General features: G+C 42.7%; 2 non-coding genes across 2 annotated transcripts; one reads left to right on the forward strand and one right to left on the reverse strand.

Annotated features, from left to right (window-relative positions):
- The first annotated feature begins 650 nt into the window (after positions 1 to 650).
- On the forward strand, positions 651 to 722 carry trnae-cuc (transfer RNA glutamic acid (anticodon CUC)). The gene has a single exon. It is a non-coding gene; the product is annotated as a tRNA-Glu (tRNA).
- A 3462-nt stretch (positions 723 to 4184) lies between these two features.
- trnal-uag (transfer RNA leucine (anticodon UAG)) lies at positions 4185 to 4266 on the reverse strand. The gene has a single exon. It is a non-coding gene; the product is annotated as a tRNA-Leu (tRNA).
- Between the last annotated feature and the right edge of the window lie 14049 nt (positions 4267 to 18315).

Genomic DNA, 18315 nt, shown 5'->3' on the forward strand with positions numbered 1-18315 from the left:
AATTCCTGTTAGCTCCAGATCAGACAATGCAGGCTCACCTTCACGCTTGGTTGTACGACCGCCACCAGTTGAAGCTTCTCTGGTTCAACAAACTCTGGGGACTCAAGACACAAGTCAGCACCGGTGCAGGTCCAGATCCGGATGTTAGCTGAGGGGGACAATGGCTTAAGGGAGCTCCAGGGAGCTGGTTTGAACTGGTCCCTCATCTCTGTGAGTAGAAACCATCTGAGGTGGAGGGGGAAGATCTGCTTTGACCTCCTGATCTCCCAGTAAAGCCAGTATAGATGTTGAGCTTGGAGGAGTTGATGGCCTCCTTCATCTTCTTGTTGGAGATGTTTGCTAAACTCAGCACCACCACAGATCAGAGGAACGTCCACTTGTCAGCTGGACACTGGAGTTTCTAGTGACCTGCAGGATCTTAGTTGTGGTGGCAGCAGGCCTGTTCCAAGAGCTTTGCTCACATTCATGATCAGGCTTCATCATGGTTCTGGACCACTGAGTCATAGAAGCTGATCCTGGGGTGGACTGTCTTCAGGTGGCTGAGGTGTCTGGTGGTCTTGGTGGACCCTCTGCATCTCAAGCTGAGACCACAGAGTCCTGTGTTCTTGAGTCATTGTGTATAGTCTCTGTTGTTGGAGAGCTCAGTGTGGTCCCTGATGGTCTAGTGGCTAGGATTTGGCGCTCTCACCGCCGTGGCCCGGGTTCAATTCCCGGTCAGGGAATGAGTTATTTAGAGGTTGAGGGAGAGGTGATCAGGTGGTCCACATGATGGTGGAGGTGATGAACTGTGAATCCATCATGGCTCCACTCTCACCCCCATTGTAGTGTCCTTGGTTCACTCTGCCATGGCCCCATGTTGAAGGGTGACTGTCTCATTCAGGTTCAACCCTTTGTTAGACTCTATTAAGTCACTGACTCCAGCAAGGACAAACTCTGTAATCCTCCTTAGTAGCTTTGGTTCCTCCTCAGCACAGAAAGTCCATTCACTGATGTAGGAACTGGAAAACTTAAGAGCTTCGGTCCTCGGTTCCTTCCTCCATTGAGCAGAACAAACACAGAGCAGAGAGCAGTTCCTCCTACAATTCTCAGAAAGTCTGAGGGCACCAAAGAAAGGAGGGAAATGCAATCAATGTTGAATTCATTTACATTTCTTATATTTGATAAAAGCTAGAACTTAATAAGCTGTCATCGACCTTGATGACCAACTCCTTCACTGTGTGGTTCAGAGTCCCTGGTGTGATTTGTGTCAGGACTTCAGAAGCTCCAATCCTCTCTAAGTTCTAGTGAGAGTGGAAGAGATTATAAATGAGAGAAGCAGGGCCCTCACTCAGAACTGAACCAGCTCAGTTGGGAGAGCCTTAGACTGAAGATCTAAAGGTCCCTGGTCCGATCCCAGGTTTCAGCAGAGGAGCAGCATTGACTTTACTTTCCAGTGGAGGAACTGCAGACATGAAGGAAACTAACATCTTGTCCTGTGCATTCTTGTGACATTCAGGACATTTTTGGAGCCTCTTGTTGGATTTTGCCACAGAGAATCAGAGCCAATCAAAAGCATGGTGGACTTTAACATGGAGGACTGAACAAGTCAAGAAAGCATCAGTTTGACCTTCACAGGTGTTTCTGTTCCTGTCTAAATGCTGTAGAAAGAGCCTGAGGAGCTCAGACGGTAGAGCATCAGACTTTTAATGTGAGGGTCCAGGGTTCAAGTCCCTGTTCAGGTGCTGTGGAGGTTCCAGTGTTTGACAACATGGTACTGGATGAAGTTCAGTGTTGAACAAACTGTCATCATCAAAAGTAGAAGTGTTCTTGTCTTGCCACTGTGAGACAGTCGCTAGAAAACTGACCAACAATAATTTCATGTGGCATGCAATTTACAAAAGACCACAAATGACACTGGTCAAGTCAGTTTTATTTGTATTGCGCCAAATCACAACAAAAGTTCTCTCATGACTCTTCACTAGTAGAGCAGGTCTAGAACCAAACTCCTTCAATGAACCTCCACCCAACAATTCTCCACCAGCAGCACATCCTGCAACAGCGGCGACAAAAACCTTCCTTTTAACAGGCAGGAACGTCGAGCAGATCCAGGATCAGTGGGGACGGCCTTCTGCTTTGACCGGTTGGAGGGAAAGAGAGCAGGAGAGCGGGGCAGAGACAAAGACAGATAATGGAGGAAGACAGATATGCAGAAGGAAAGAGTGGGACAGAGATAAAGAGAGAGAGAAGTGAAGAGACTGATGGACAGACGGTGAGCAGGTGGAGCTACGGGTGGCAGCTTGAGCCTCTTCAGGTCTGCAGCCTCCTCCAGCAGCACCCACATCTGGGATGAGGGGAGCCTGAAGGCTCTGGAGAAGGAGACGAGTTAGTAATACATATGAGTATGATTTATGTATGACACATATAGGAGGACAGAGAGGAGGAGAGAGAAGCCCAGTGCACCATGGGAGATCCCCCAGCAGTCTAAGCCTTTAGCAGCATATCTAAGGGCCAGCCTAAGCAGCCCAACTATAAGCCTGATCAAAAAGGAAGGTCTTTCGTCTGTTCTTATAGGTCAAGAGGGTGTCTGCATCCTGGACTGAAACTGTGAGACGGTTCCACAGGAGGGGAGCCTGATAGCTGAAGGCTCTGGCTCCCAGTCTACTTTTAGAAACTCTAGGAACCACCAGTAACCCTGCATCCTGGGAGCGAAGGGTTCTAGCTGGATAATAGGGGACTAGGAGCTCTGTCAGGTATGAAGGAGCCTGACTGTTGAGGACTTGGATGGTAGAAGGGGAATTTTGAATTCTCTTCTAAATTTGACAGGGAGCCATGCAGAGAGGCCAGTACAGGAGAGACATGGTCTCTTCTACTAGTTCTAGTCAGGCAGCAGCGTTCTGGACCAGCTGGAGAGTCTTTAGGGACCTCCTGGTGCAGCCTGATAGGAGGGAATTGCAGTAATCCAGCCTGGAAGTGACAAAGGCATGGACTAGTTTTTCTGCATCTTTTTGAGACAGGATGTGTCTGATCTCAGCAATGTTTCACAAATGAAAGAAAGCAGTCCTCGAAATTTGCTGAATGTGGGCATGAAAGGACAGATCCTGAACAAAGAGACCTCCTCGGTTCCTTCGGGTGGTGCTGGGGGGCCAAGGTGATACCTTCCAGGGTACCTGTCTCATTAGATAAACTTGTAAAGTGTCATGAGATAACTTCTGTTGGGATTTGGCACAAAATAAATAAAATTGACTTGACTTGACTTTGAAGTTAGAATTAAATTTAAAGTAGAAAACTCTCCCCTCTTCAATCCTGTCACTCAGTGTTGTAAACTGTTTCAAACAAATTCTACTGTTCAACAGTTCAAGTGTTTCTAATGAAGCTGAATGTTCTCCTCTACTTTCCTCAATTGTGTTTCTTTCATGTCCTCCTGAGATCAAAGACAGAATTCTAGCTACTGTCAAAGCCCTGATGACATCATCAGGAATTCTGACTTTGATCTGGAGCCTCTTGCTTTAATCTGAATTTGATCTGACTAATGTTTTAGTTTAGGTTGCATGATACCGACCACCTCATTTCTCCGGATGGACTGGTGACCTGTCCAGGGTGAACCCTGCCTCTTGAACAATGTCACCTGGGATCACCCCCCCCCCCCGTGACCCTTAAAGGATAAGAATAGAAAGTGGATGGATGACTTCTCCAGGAACGTCCTGCTCACATTGGTCTGTCTTCATTTTGACTCCTCCCACTGCCACAATGACCAGCCTTTATACTCTTGGTGACTGGGGCCCTGGTTGCTGCAGGCCTCAACACCAGCCTGTGGTTGTGAGCAGGGCAGAACAGAACTGACAGTATCTCCCATGCAGGACCTGGGTCAGCGCCTGGTGCCAGCTGGGGCACCGCTTTAACCTGGACCCCTAGAAGATCTTCTCCAGGAACTCGCCTTTTTCAATCGAAACAGCGTGAAACATCAAGTAAAGAAATAGAATTATTTAATTCACAATGAGGCCTCTGTCATAAAACAAAATGAACAACTGACTACCTCACCATGACTTCACTCTGATAACCAGGAAGTAACCTGGTAGTCAGAGCAGCAGTGCTGAGGTCTGTGGACTCACAGGAGGATTCTTCTTCTGGTCACAGTTTTGAAGATACCTGTGGAAGTGAAAGGAAAGGCTGTGAGAGCCACACCTCTCCAGTGACCTGGGACATGATGGCAGTGGTGGGATTTGAACCCACGCCTCCTCAGAGACTGGAGCCTAAATCCAGCGCCTTAGACCGCTCGGCCACACTACCTCACTGTGCTGCTCTCTGAGTTGGTCTGCTAAAGGCATGTTGAAGAGGAAGTAACATAATGATATCAAACTTATTCTGAAGGGGGACCCCTTCCCTCCACGGTCACAGGAAGTGACAACAGCACCGCTAGAAGCAGGAAAGAAATGGTAAAAGGACTCAGTTTGTACAGAGCCTTTCTACCTCAGCAGCACTCAAGGAGCTGAACAATGTCCTCTCATTCACACACACTCACACACTGATGCTGAAGGCTGCCATGCAAGGAGCCAACCTACTCATCAGAAGTATTTAGGGGTTCAGTATCTTACTCAAGGACACTTTGACATGGTCACCAGGGGTAGTGAGGATGGAACTGGACCCTGGTATCTGCAGCGACTCCATCAACTCTTAATCTAGCAGCTCTGCTGGGTCCAACTATTTTACAGAACATTTGACAGACCTGTGGAGCAGTGAGGACACACATGAGTTGATCACATGATCCACTGAAGCACCATTTTACCTGCCACTGAGGTCACCAACATGAGCTGGAGCTGGGACTCTTGAACTGAACCTGGTATCACAGCGACACCTACTGCTGCAAAATGGAACAGCAACACTGAACCCAAGTACAGGATTGGAGGGAGACTGATGGTCGCTGTTTGGGTTTTTGAAGGACAAGGAGGGCGTGGCTTCAAGCTGGATTCTCAGAGGCGATTTCCCCAACCTCTATATTGGCATCTACACTGTCATCCAGTCATGTGACTGAAGTCATCCAGTCATGTGACTGAAGTCATCCAGTCACGTGACTGAAGTCATCCATTCATGTCAGTGATGTCACTTGGCAGGACTCTCATTGCCGTCTCATTCCAGAAAAGAATCCAGACTCCACCTGTGGCTCCATGATAACTGAGGGACCTCTGGTTGGAGGCTGGACGATGATGCAGCAAGAACAAATACCAGTGCCAACCAGATCAACTTAATGGCAGTTTTTGTAGTGATTTGGTTCTAAACAAATAAAACTGACTTGACTTGATTTGATGCCTCATGAGGAGAAAATTTGGGCACAAATGTTGGACAAGAGTGTTTGTGGAGGGTGATTTTTTGTTGTTGTTGCAGTGTTGTAAGTCACTGTAACTGCAGCTAAAAGATTGAACTTTCTCCAAATGTCCTCAAGATGGTTTCCAATGACATCAGTTGTCACAAGAGGAAGCCTGCATGTTAACACACTCATGAGGAGAACACACACTTGAGAGACATTTGTCTTGCAAAAGCTTCCCAGATCAGGAAAACATGAAACAACACAACAGAAAAATGTCCTTTGTCCATTCTGTGTTGGTGTGACTCAAACTGAGTAGATAGTGCAATTTATCATGGTCGTTCAGACCCAACTTGGAGGTTCTGGTTTAAGAAAGCGTTTTTCAGATAATGCAGCAGGAAATGAACTCAGTTAACCTGACATAATGGAGCCATCATTGGATATGACGGTGAGAGGGCTGATCTTATTTTCTCTGAGGTCACCATGGAAAGATCCACCTGGGACCACTTACTGATCTTTGTATTGACGTATTGATCACTGATCAAACACTGAATTATCTTCGAGTGTATTCAGACTATCTTATTTGAGTGTATGTTATTGTTACGATTGTTTCTCTTCCTGGTTCCTGTCAATACATGTGCAGCTGTCGAGTCTTTAACCACTTGTTGGTGCAGCCTGATAATAAAGAATTACAAAAGTCCAGCCTAGATGGAACTCATACATGGAGTTTTAGACAACTGCTGGCCTTCATCCAGCTTTATTGATAAATATAATTGAGTATCATCTGTGTAACAATGGAAATTTATGGACTGTTTCCCAATAATATGACCTAAAGGAAGCATATATAAAGTGAAGACTATCGGCCCCAGCACTGAACCTTGAGGAACACCGTGTTTAACTTTGTATAGAAGATTTATCATTAACGTCTACAAACTGAAATCAACCTGATGAATACGATTGAAACCACTTTAATGTTCCCTGAATGCACAGTTTAATCGTAATAATGGTACACTTCAGAATTAACAGCAGCACATATACATTTGTTGTGTATGTACGCTGAACTTGAACAGTCCGTTGTCCCAATGGAGGCAAGTGAGAGTGAGGCCTGCAGCCAGACTACAAGGTCTGCGCTGCCACCCCAAGGGAGGTGGAGAGGGCAGAGGCAGGGGTCAGGAACACACGGGGGAAGGGGAGGGGAGGATAGTACGCGCCATTTACGTCACCAAGGCAGAAGGAGTTCTCCTGGAGGATAAACAATGGGGCAGCCGATAAGGAAGCTGTGGGTTTGGGCGGAGGAGCACACATTCCAATCTGTCTTCTCTTTCAGTCCAATCCAAAATGTAAAGTTAAATTTCTGGTCTTCAACATCACTCTCCTCTTTGCAGAGCGGCCAACTGCTCCGAGATGGTTTCCATCTTGGGTTTCAGTTCAAGAGTCTGTTGTTGCCCCGCTCTGCCAACCTCAGTCATTGCGTTGTCAATGACTGAGGTTGTGTGAGCTGCACATCACATCAAGTGTTGATGCCCACACAAGGGTGTCTTTTCAAAAAGAGGAATATTACGCCTCCATTTCACACAGACAAGACGGCAAATTTGGCACATTTTCTGTCTAAAAAGGGCTGGAGAGAGATGGAGGTGAGGGAGGAGAGGAGACAGAGAGGTGGGGAAGAGAAGAGAAATGTTGCTACAGTGATGTAGTAAGAGTTGCTTAAAACCTCAAAATGATGCTCCAGTGATGTAGTGAGAGTTGGTACTTATCTAAGAAATGATATTACAGTGATGTGGTGAGAGTTTCTTAAAATCTTAAAAAGATGCGACAGTGATGTGGTGAGAGTTGCTACTATCCTCCAAATGATGCTACAGTGATGTCGGAACAGTTGCTAACAATCTCAAAATGATGCTAAAGTGATGTGGCGAGAGTTGCTAAAAACCTCACAATGATGCTGTCAGTAATGTAGTGAGAGTTGCTACGAACCTCAAAATGATGCTACAGTGATGTAGTGAGAGTTGCTAAAAATCTCAAAATGATGCTTCAGTGATGTGGTGAGAGTTGCTAAAAATCTCAAAATGATGCTACAGTGATGTAGGAAGAGATGCTAAAAACCTCAAAATGATGCTACAGTGATGTAGTGAGAGTTGCTACGAACCTCAAAATGATGCTACAGTTTTGTAGTGAGAGTTGCTGCGAACCTCAAAATGATGCTACAGTAATGTAGTAAGAGTTGCTAAAAATCTCAAAATGATGCGAAAGTGATGTGGTGAGAGTTGAAAAAAAAATCAAAATGATGCTGTCAGTAATGTAGTGAGAGATGCTACGACTCTCAAAATGATGCTACAGTGATGTAGTGAGAGTTGCTAAAAACCTCAAAATGATGCTGCAGTGATGTAGTAAGTGTTGGTAAAAACCTCAAAATGATGCTCCAGTGATATAGTGAGAGTTGCTTCTCATCGAAGAAATGATGCTAAAGTGATGTAGTGAGAGTTGCTTAAAATCTCAAAATGATGCGACAGTGATGTGGTGACAGTTGCTAAAAACCTCAAAATGATGCTGACAGTAATGTGGTGAGAGTTGCTAAAAACCTCAAAATGATGCTGCAGTGATGTATTAAGTGTTGGTAAAAACCTCAAAATGATGCTCCAGTGATGTAGTGAGAGTTGCTACTAATCTAAAAAATGATGCTAAAGTGATGAAGTGAGAGTTGCTTCAAATCTCAAAATGATGCTCCAGTGATGCAGTAAGAGTTGCTTAAAACCTTAAAATGATGCTGACAGTCATGTAGTAAGAGTTGCTTCAAATCTCAAAATGATGCTCCAGTGATGCAGTAAGAGTTGCTTAAAACCTTAAAATGATGCTGACAGTCATGTAGTGAGAGTTGCTTTAAATCTCAAAATGATGCGACAGTGATGTGGTGAGAGTTGCTACTATCCTCCAAATGATGCTACAGTGATGTAGTCAGAGTTTCTCAAAAAACTCAAAATGATGCGACAGTGATGTGGTGAGAGTTGCTTCAGACCTCAAAATGATGCTACAGTGATGCAGTAAGAGTTGCTTAAAACCTCAAAATGAGTCTGACAGTCATTTAGTGAGAGTTGCTAAGAACCTAAAAATGATGCTAAAGTGATGTAGTGAGAGTTGCTAAAAACCTCAAAATGATGCTGACAGTAATGTAGTGAGAGTTGCTACGAACCTCAAAATGATGCAACAGTAATGTAGTTAGAGTTGCTAAAAACCTCAAAATGATGCTGAAAGTAATGCAGTGAGAGTTGCTACGATCCTAAAAAATGATGCTCCAGTAATGTATTAGGTTGCTAAAAACCTCAAAATGATGCTCCAGTGATGTATTAGGTTGCTAAAAACCTCAAAATGATGCTCCAGTGATGCAGTAAGAGTTGCTTAAAACCTTAAAATGATGCTGACAGTCATGTAGTGAGAGTTGCTACTATCCTCAAAATGATGCTACAATAATGTAGTGAGAGTTGCTACGAACCTCAAAATGATGCTACAGTGATGTTGTGAGAGTTTCTCAAAAAGCTCAAAATGATGCGACAGTGATGTGGTGAGAGTTGCTACTATCCTCCAAATGATGCTACAGTGATGTAGTGAGAGTTGCTTAAAATCTCCAAATGATGATACAGTGATGTAGTGAGAGTTGCTCCGGACCTCAAAATGATGCTCCAGTGATGCAGTAAGAGTTGCTTAAAACCTCAAAATGATGCTGACAGTAATGCAGTGTGAGTTGTTAAGAACCTCAAAATGATGCTACAGTGATGTAGTGAGAGTTGCTACGAACCTCAATAATGGTGCAGTAATGTAGTGAGAGTTGCTAAAAATCTCAAAATGATGCTGAAGTGATGTGGTGAGAGTTTCTAAATTCCTAAAACTTATGCTACAGTAATGTAGTGAGAGTTGATACGAACCTCAAAATGATGCTACAGTAATGTGGTGAGAGTTGCTACGAACCTCATAATGATGCTACAGTAATGTAGTGATAGTTGCTAATAAACTCAGTGATGCTTACAGTAATGTAATAAGTGTTTCGAACAACCTCAAAGTGATGCTGACAGTCATGTAGTAAGAGTTGCTACGAACCTCAAAATAATGCGACAGTGATGTCAGAAGAATTGCTAAAGATCTCAAAATGATGCGACAGTGATTGAGTAAGAATTGCTAATGAACTCAAAAGGGTGCTAACAGTAATGGAGTGAAAGTTTCGAATAAACTCAAAGTGATGCTGACAGTAATGTAGTAAGAGTTGCTACGAACCTTTAAATAATGCAACGGTAATGCAGTAAAAGTTGACACGAACATCAAAATAATGCGACAGTGATGTCAGAAGAATTGGTAATGATCTCAAACTGATGGGACAGTGATGTCGTAAGAATTGCGAATGAACTCAAAATGATGCTAACAGTAATGCAGTGACAGTTGCTATAAACTCAGTGATGCTGACAGTCATGTAGTAAGAGTTGCTACGAACCTCAAAATAATGCGACAGTGATGTCAGAAGAATTGCTAAAGATCTCAAAATGATGGGACAGTGATTGAGTAAGAATTTCTAATGAACTCAAAATGATGCGAACAGTAATGGAGTGAACGTTTCGAACAACCTCAAAGTGATGCTGACAGTCATGTCGTAAGAGTTTCAACGAACCTCAAAATAATGCGACAGTGATGTAGGAAGAATTGCTAATGATCTCAAAATGATGCGACAGTGATGTAGTCAGAATTGCTAATGAACTCAAAATGGTGCTAACAGTAATGGAGTGAAAGTTTCGAATAACCTTTAAGTGATGCTGACAGTCATGTGGTTTGAGTTGCGAGTAAATAAAAAATGATGCTGACAGTGATGTCGTAAGAATTGCTATTGAACTCAAAACTATGCTAACAGTAATGTAGTGTTAGTTGCTAATCAACTCAGTGATGCTTACAGTAATGTAGTAAGTGTTTCGAACAACCTCAAAGTGATGCTGACAGTCATGTAGTAAGAGTTGTTACGAACCTCAAAATAATGCGACAGTAATGTCAGAAGAATTGCTAAAGATCTCAAAATGATGCGACAGTGATTTAGTAAGAATTGCTAATGAACTCAAAATGATGCTAACAGTAATGGAGTGAACGTTTCAAATAACCTCAAAGTGATGCTGACAGTCATGTAGTAAGTGTTGCTACTAACCTCAATTTAATGGTACAGTGATGTCTATGAATTGCTAATGAACTCGATGATGCTAACAGTAATGTAGCGATAGTTGCTATAAACTCAGTGATGCTTACAGTAATGTAGTAAGAGTTGCTACGAACCTTTAAATAATGCAACGGTAATGTCGTAAAAGTTGCTACGAACATCAAAATAATGCGACAGTGATGTCAGAAGAATTGGTAATGATCTCAAAGTGATGGGACAGTGATGTCGTAAGAATTGCTAATGAACTCAAAATGATGCTAACAGTAATGTGGTGATAGTTGGTAATAAACTCAGTGATGCTTAAAGTAATGTTGTAAGAGTTTCGAAGAACTTCAAAGTGATGCTGACAGTCATGTAGTAAGTGTTGCTACAAACCTCAAAATATTGCGACAGTGATGTCGGAAGAATTTCTAATGAACTCAAAATGATTCTACTAGTAATGTAGGAAGTGTTTTGAACAACCTCAAAGTGATGGTGATAGTCATGTAGTAAGAGTTGCTACAAACCTCAAAATAATGCGACAGTGATGTCAGAAGAATTGCTAAAGATCTCAAAATGATGCGACAGTGATTTAGTAAGAATTGCTAATGAACTCAAAATGATGCTAACAGTAATGTAGGAAGTGTTTTGAACAACCTCAAAGTGATGGTGATAGTCATGTAGTAAGAGTTGCTTCTAACCTCAAAATGATGCTAACAGTAATGTAGTGATAGTTGCTAATCAGCTCAGCGATGCTTACAGTAATGTAGTAAGTGTTTCGAACAACCTCAAAGAGATGCTGACAGTCATGTAGTAAGAGTTGCTTCTAACCTCAAAATGATGCTAACAGTAATGTAGTGATAGTTGCTAATAAACTCAGTGATGCTTACAGTAATGTAGTAAGAGTTTCTTCGAACCTCAAAATATTGCGACAGTGATGTCGTCAGAATTGCTAATGAACTCAAAATGATGCGAACAGTAATGCAGTGATAGTTGCGATAAACTCAGTGATGCTTACAGTAATGTAGTAAGTGTTTCGAATAACCTCAAAGTGATGCTGACAGTCATGTAGTAAGAGTTGCTACTAACCTCAATTTAATGCTACAGTGATGTCTATGAATTGCTAATAAACTTAAAATGATGCTAACAGTAATGTAGTGATAGTTGCTAATAAACTCAAAGTGATGCTGACAGTAATGTAGTAAGAGTTGCTACGAACCTTTAAATAATGCAACAGTAATGTAGTAAAAGTTGCTACGAACATCAAAACGATGCTACAGTGATTTAGTAAGAATTGCTAATGAACTCAAAATGATGCTTACAGTAATGTAGTGATAGTTGCTAATCAACTCGGTGATGCTTACAGTAATGTAGTAAGTGTTTCGAACAACCTCAAAGTGATGCTGAATGTCATGTAGAAAGAGTTGCTACGAACCTCAAAATAGTGCGACAGTGATGTCAGAAGAATCGCTAATGATCTCAAAATGATGCGACAGTGATTTAGTAAGAATTGCTAATGAACTCAAAATTATGCTAACATTAATGGAGTGAAAGTTTCGAATAACCTCAAAGTGATGCTGACAGTCATGTAGTAAGAGTTAATACGAACCTCAAAATATTGCAACAGTGATGTTGGAAGAATCGCTAATGAACTCAAAATGATGCTAACAGTAATGGAGTGAAAGTTTCGAATAACCTCAAAGTGATGCTGACAGTCATGTAGTAAGAATTGCTACGAACCTCAAAATAATGCAAAAGTGATGTAGTAAGAATTGCTAATGAACTGAAAGTGATGCTAACAGTAATGTAGTGAAAGTTTCAAATAACCTAAAAATGATGCTGACAGTGATGTTGGAAGAATTGCTAATGATCTCAAAATGATGCGACAGTGATGTTGTAAGAATTGCTATTGAACGCAAAATGATGCTAACAGTAACGTAGTGATAATTGCTAATAAACTCAGTGATGCTTACAGTAATGTAGTAAGAGTTTCGAACAACCTCAAAATGATGCTGACAGTAATGTAGTAAGAGCTGCTGATAACCTCAAAATAATGCTACAGTGATGTTGGAAGAATTGCTAATGAACTCAAAATGATGCTACCAGTAATGGAGTGAAAGTTTCGAATAACCTCAAAGTGATGCTGACAGTAATGTAGTAAGAGTTTCTACGAAGCTCAAAAAAATGCGACAGTGATGTCTGAAGAATCGCTAATGATCTCAAAATGATGCGACAGTGATGTAGTAAGAATTGCTAATGAACTCAAAAGGGTGCTAACAGTAATGGAGTGAAAGTTTCGAATAAACTCAAAGTGATGCTGACAGTAATGTAGTAAGAGTTGCTACGAACCTTTAAATAATGCAACGGTAATGCAGTAAAAGTTGACACGAACATCAAAATAATGCGACAGTGATGTCAGAAGAATTGGTAATGATCTCAAACTGATGGGACAGTGATGTCGTAAGAATTGCTAATGAACTCAAAATGATGCTAACAGTAATGCAGTGACAGTTGTTATGAACTCAGTGATGCTGACAGTCATGTAGTAAGAGTTGCTACGAACCTCAAAATAATGCGACAGTGATGTCAGAAGAATTGCTAAAGATCTCAAAATGATGGGACAGTGATTGAGTAAGAATTTCTAATGAACTCAAAATGATGCTACCAGTAATGGAGTGAACGTTTCGAACAACCTCAAAGTGATGCTGACAGTCATGTCGTAAGAGTTTCAACGAACCTCAAAATAATGCGACAGTGATGTAGGAAGAATTGCTAATGATCTCAAAATGATGCGACAGTGATGTAGGAAGAATTGCTAATGATCTCAAAATGATGCGACAGTGATGTAGTCAGAATTGCTAATGAACTCAAAATGGTGCTAAAAGTAATGGAGTGAAAGTTTCGAATAACCTTAAAGTGATGCTGACAGTCATGTGGTTTGAGTTGCGAGTAAATAAAAAATGATGCTGACAGTGATGTCGTAAGAATTGCTATTGAACTCAAAACTATGCTAACAGTAACGTAATGATAGTTACTAATCAACTCAGTGATGCTTACAGTAATGTAGTAAGAGTTTCGAACAACCTCAAAGTGATGCTGACAGTCATGTAGTAAGTGTTGCTACTAACCTCAATTTAATGGTACAGTGATGTCTATGAATTGCTAATGAACTCAAAATGATGCTAACAGTAATGTAGCGATAGTTGCTATAAACTCAGTGATGCTTACAGTAATGTAGTAAGAGTTGCTACGAACCTTTAAATAATGCAACGGTAATGTCGTAAAAGTTGCTACGAACATCAAAATAATGCGACAGTGATGTCAGAAGAATTGGTAATGATCTCAAAGTGATGGGACAGTGATGTCGTAAGAATTGCCAATGAACTCAAAATGATGCTAACAGTAATGTGGTGATAGTTGGTAATAACCTCAGTGATGCTTAAAGTAATGTTGTAAGAGTTTCGAAGAACTTCAAAGTGATGCTGACAGTCATGTAGTAAGTGTTGCTACAAACCTCAAAATAATGCGACAGTGATGTAGAAAAAGTTGCCACGAACCTCAAAATATTGCGACAGTGATGTCGTAAGAATTGCTAATGAACTCAAAATGATGCTAACAGTAATGTAGGAAGTGTTTTGAACAACCTCAAAGTGATGGTGATAGTCATGTAGTAAGAGTTGCGACGAACCTCAAAATAATGCGACAGTGATGTCGGAAGAATTGCTAATGATCTCAAAATGATGTGACAGTGATGTAGTAAGAATTGCTAATGAACTCAAAATGATGCTGACAGTAATGTAGTGATAGTTGCCAATCAGCTCAGCGATGCTTACAGTAATGTAGTAAGTGTTTCGAACAACCTCAAAGTGATGCTGACAGTCATGTAGGAAGAGTTGCTCATGAACTCAAAATGATGCGAACAGTAATGCAGTGATCGTTGCTAATAAACTCAGTGATGCTTACAGTAATGTAATAAGTGTTTCAAACAACCTCAAGTGACGCTGACAGTCATGTAGTAAGAGTTTCTTCGAACCTCAAAATATTGCGACAGTGATGTCGTAAGAATTGCTAATGAACTCAAAATGATGCGAACAGTAATGTAGTGATCGTTGCTATAAACTCAGTGATGCTTACAGTAATGTAGTAAGTGTTTCGAATAACCTCAAAGTGATGCTGACAGTCATGTAGTAAGAGTTGCTACTAACCTCAATTTAATGCTACAGTGATGTCTATGAATTGCTAATAAACTTAAAATGATGCTAACAGTAATGTAGTGATAGTTGCTAATAAACTCAAAGTGATGCTGACAGTAATGTAGTAAGAGTTGCTACGAACCTTTAAATAATGCAACAGTAATGTAGTAAAAGTTGCTACGAACATCAAAACGATGCTACAGTGATTTAGTAAGAATTGCTAATGAACTCAAAATGATGCGACAGTAATGTAGTGATAGTTGCTAATCAACTCGGTGATGCTTACAGTAATGTAGTAAGTGTTTCGAACAACCTAAAAGTGTTGCTGAATGTCATGTAGAAAGAGTTGGTACGAACCTCAAAATAATGCGACAGTGATGTCAGAAGAATCGCTAATGATCTCAAAATGATGCGACAGTGATTTAGTAAGAATTGCTAATGAACTCAAAATTATGCTAACATTAATGGAGTGAAAGTTTCGAATAACCTCAAAGTGATGCTGACAGTCATGTAGTAAGAGTTAATACGAACCTCAAAATATTGCAACAGTGATGTTGGAAGAATCGCTAATGAACTCAAAATGATGCTAACAGTAATGGAGTGAAAGTTTCGAATAACCTAAAAATGATGCTGACAGTGATGTCGGAAGAATTGCTAATAACCTAAAAATGATGCGACAGTGATGTTGTAAGAATTGCTATTGAACGCAAAATGATGCTAACAGTAACGTAGTGATAATTGCTAATAAACTCAGTGATGCTTACAGTAATGTAGTTAGAGTTTCGAACAACCTCAAAGTGATGCTGACAGTCATGTAGGAAGAGTTGCTCATGAACTCAAAATGATGCTAACAGTAACGTAGTGATAATTGCTAATAAACTCAGTGATGCTTACAGTAATGTAGTAAGAGTTTCGAACAACCTCAAAATGATGCTGACAGTAATGTAGTAAGAGCTGCTGATAACCTCAAAATAATGCTACAGTGATGTCGGAAGAATTGCTCTTGAACGCAAAATGATGCTAACAGTAATAAAGTGAACGTTTCGAATAACCTCAAAGTGATGCTGACAGTCATGTAGTAAGAGTTTCGAACAACCTCAAAGTGATGCTAACAGACACTCGCTGACTGACGCTAACTGACACTCACGTCTGCAGTGGGGAATCCCCAGCAGCCCGCGGCCCACATGGAGCAGTCTCGGCCAATCACGTGGGGCCTGCAGCGGCACCGACCACCAAATGACTCGCAGGTGTCACTCTCAGCTCCAACCTCATGGCAGGCACAAGGCAGGGCGCTGTTGTTGAAGAGAGCCCAAGAGACACAGCTGAGCTGAGACAGAATGGAGACGAAGGACAGGAGGGACGACAGAGAAAAAGGAAACGTTAGCGAGACATTTTAGGAAAATTAGTTTAGTGGGGAAACGGTTCTTAGCCAAACTTGCTAAATGGAAGGACAACAAAAAACAAAGATCTTCAAAAGAAAATTAGCACAAAGTGAAACCCTGCAAGAGAAAGTAAATCAAGAACTAAATATTCTTGAGGCTCAGGTCTTTAGTTCCAATGCTTGTAAATGACATCTGAATGCATTCACAACCCAAATCTGAGCAGACAGAAGCGTCCCAGTCAGGCCCAGTTTAGTTCCTCTAGAACATTCAGGGATACAGAACAGGGACCAACTCAGGCTGAGAGACACCGACTTGACATGAAAGCTGTTGAGGCCACAGTTGCTGATGAAGTGGTCAGATTTCTCCAGTGGTTCTTGGTTCAGGGAGCTGGAGCTGGAGCTGCTCTCAGGCACCACCAGGACGTAATCCTGGAGAGACAGAAGGAAGAAGTCCAGGCCTGACAGAGGAGAAGGAGGCACAGAGTAGAAACAGCAGATACGTGTGGGGAAAGGGAGAGGGTATCAGTCCAGCAGAGGAGCAGGAAACCTACCACCACAGTGCTCTGCCTGCAGGAACCTGCAGGTGAGGAGGACCTGGTGGTCCGGCACATCCACAATGATCTGGTTTTCAGACACCGGCACGTTTCGGCAGCCGTAAACGTGGGGAAAGACGGAGGCGTTGGCGTGGCCTGAAAGACACAAACAACAATCTCCATTTTAATGTTTCTCAAACAGCCGGAGCAGGAAAGCGAAGATGAATCAAAGATCCTCCACCCTGCCAGATCCGACCCTGGTAATGTAGACCTGCACAGGGTGGGTGGGGTGGAGCGGCTGGTGGTGGTGGAGGATGAAGACGTATCTGCCCAAAGCCTGGACACGGTGGAGTCCACCGCAGCGTTCTGAGTAGAAGGATGAGAGCGATGTTCAATGGTACATGTTTTCTTTCCTGAACCGCCGATGTTTCCAATCACGAATCTCAGTCATGAGATTTGAACATCATGAAGGAGTTCAAAAGTGTCAAACTGGGCCGGTCTCCATTTTATGAGTCCAGAGACCGAGGATAAAACTACAAGTCCCTGGTTCAGATTTGACTCTTCTGAATCCAAACACAGCAGCGTTCTTCCACCAGGCCAGATGAGTTGATCATGATAACAAGATATCTTCATGCTACTACAACACACAAACTCATCACCAGAAAAGACTTCATGGTGGAACAACAAATCTCCTCCCAATGGGAAAAACATTGAGTTGAACAATCAACTTTTCCATGATGACATGGAGACCTTGGCAGCAGCAGCAGGCTTCCATTGGGGGCTGATATGCCAGCTCCACTTAGCCTTCTTTGGAATGGTTTCACCTGGAGTGATGCTGTTATTGAGACCTTTTATCTGGAACAACACCACCTGCATGGAGACTGAGGACTTCAACAGATGCAGATGTTGACCCAGAATAAATCTAAATATTCCAGATGTGTTAAATCAATCCAGCAGCAGTGGTGGGAGCGTCGTAAACTCACTCACTCAGCAGCCGTCAGCCTCCTTACCTGCACGGAGTCCAGCCTGATGTGGTCTCTGTTGTCTGCTCCCAGAGGTGGTCTGTCACCTCTGAACCAGGGGACTCATCTCTCTGGTGGGAGGTCAGTGGAGGAGCTGCAGCGGGGGAGGCCAGGATGGGCTCCTGTAGGAGGAGCTCTGGCCCTCCTTCAGCACCAGCCAGTGGGAGGGAGTTTGGAAATGTGAGGGGACACAGGAGGAGCTACAGGGGGAGGGAAGGTGGATCAGAACCCTTCTAACAAGAGCGCTGAGGGGACACAGGAGGAGCTACAGGGGGAGGGGAGGTGGATCAGAACCCTTCTAACAAGAGCGCTGAGGGGACACAGGAGGAGCTACAGGGGGAAGGAAGGTGGATCAGAACCCTTCTAACAAGAGCGCTGAGGGGACACAGGAGGAGCTACAGGGGGAGGGAAGGTGGATCAGAACCGTTCTCACAAGAGCGCTGAGGGGACACAGGAGGAGCTACAGGGGGAGGGAAGGTGGATCAGAACCGTTCTAACAAGAGCACTGAGGGGACACAGGAGGAGCTACAGGGGGAGGGAAGGTGGATCAGAACCGTTCTAACAAGAGCGCTGAGGGGACACAGGAGGAGCTACAGGGGGAGGGAAGGTGGATCAGAACCCTTCTAACAAGAGCGCTGAGGGGACACAGGAGGAGCTACAGGGGGAGGAAGGTGGATCAGAACCGTTCTAACAAGAGCGCTGAGGGGACACAGGAGGAGCTACAGGGGGAGGGAAGGTGGATCAGAA

The sequence above is a fragment of the Aulostomus chinensis genome, chromosome 1, assembly GCF_037954235.1.
Source record: "Aulostomus chinensis isolate RoL2024-O1b breed Wild chromosome 1, RoL_Achi_v1.0, whole genome shotgun sequence".
Classification (NCBI taxonomy): domain Eukaryota; kingdom Metazoa; phylum Chordata; class Actinopteri; order Syngnathiformes; family Aulostomidae; genus Aulostomus; species Aulostomus chinensis.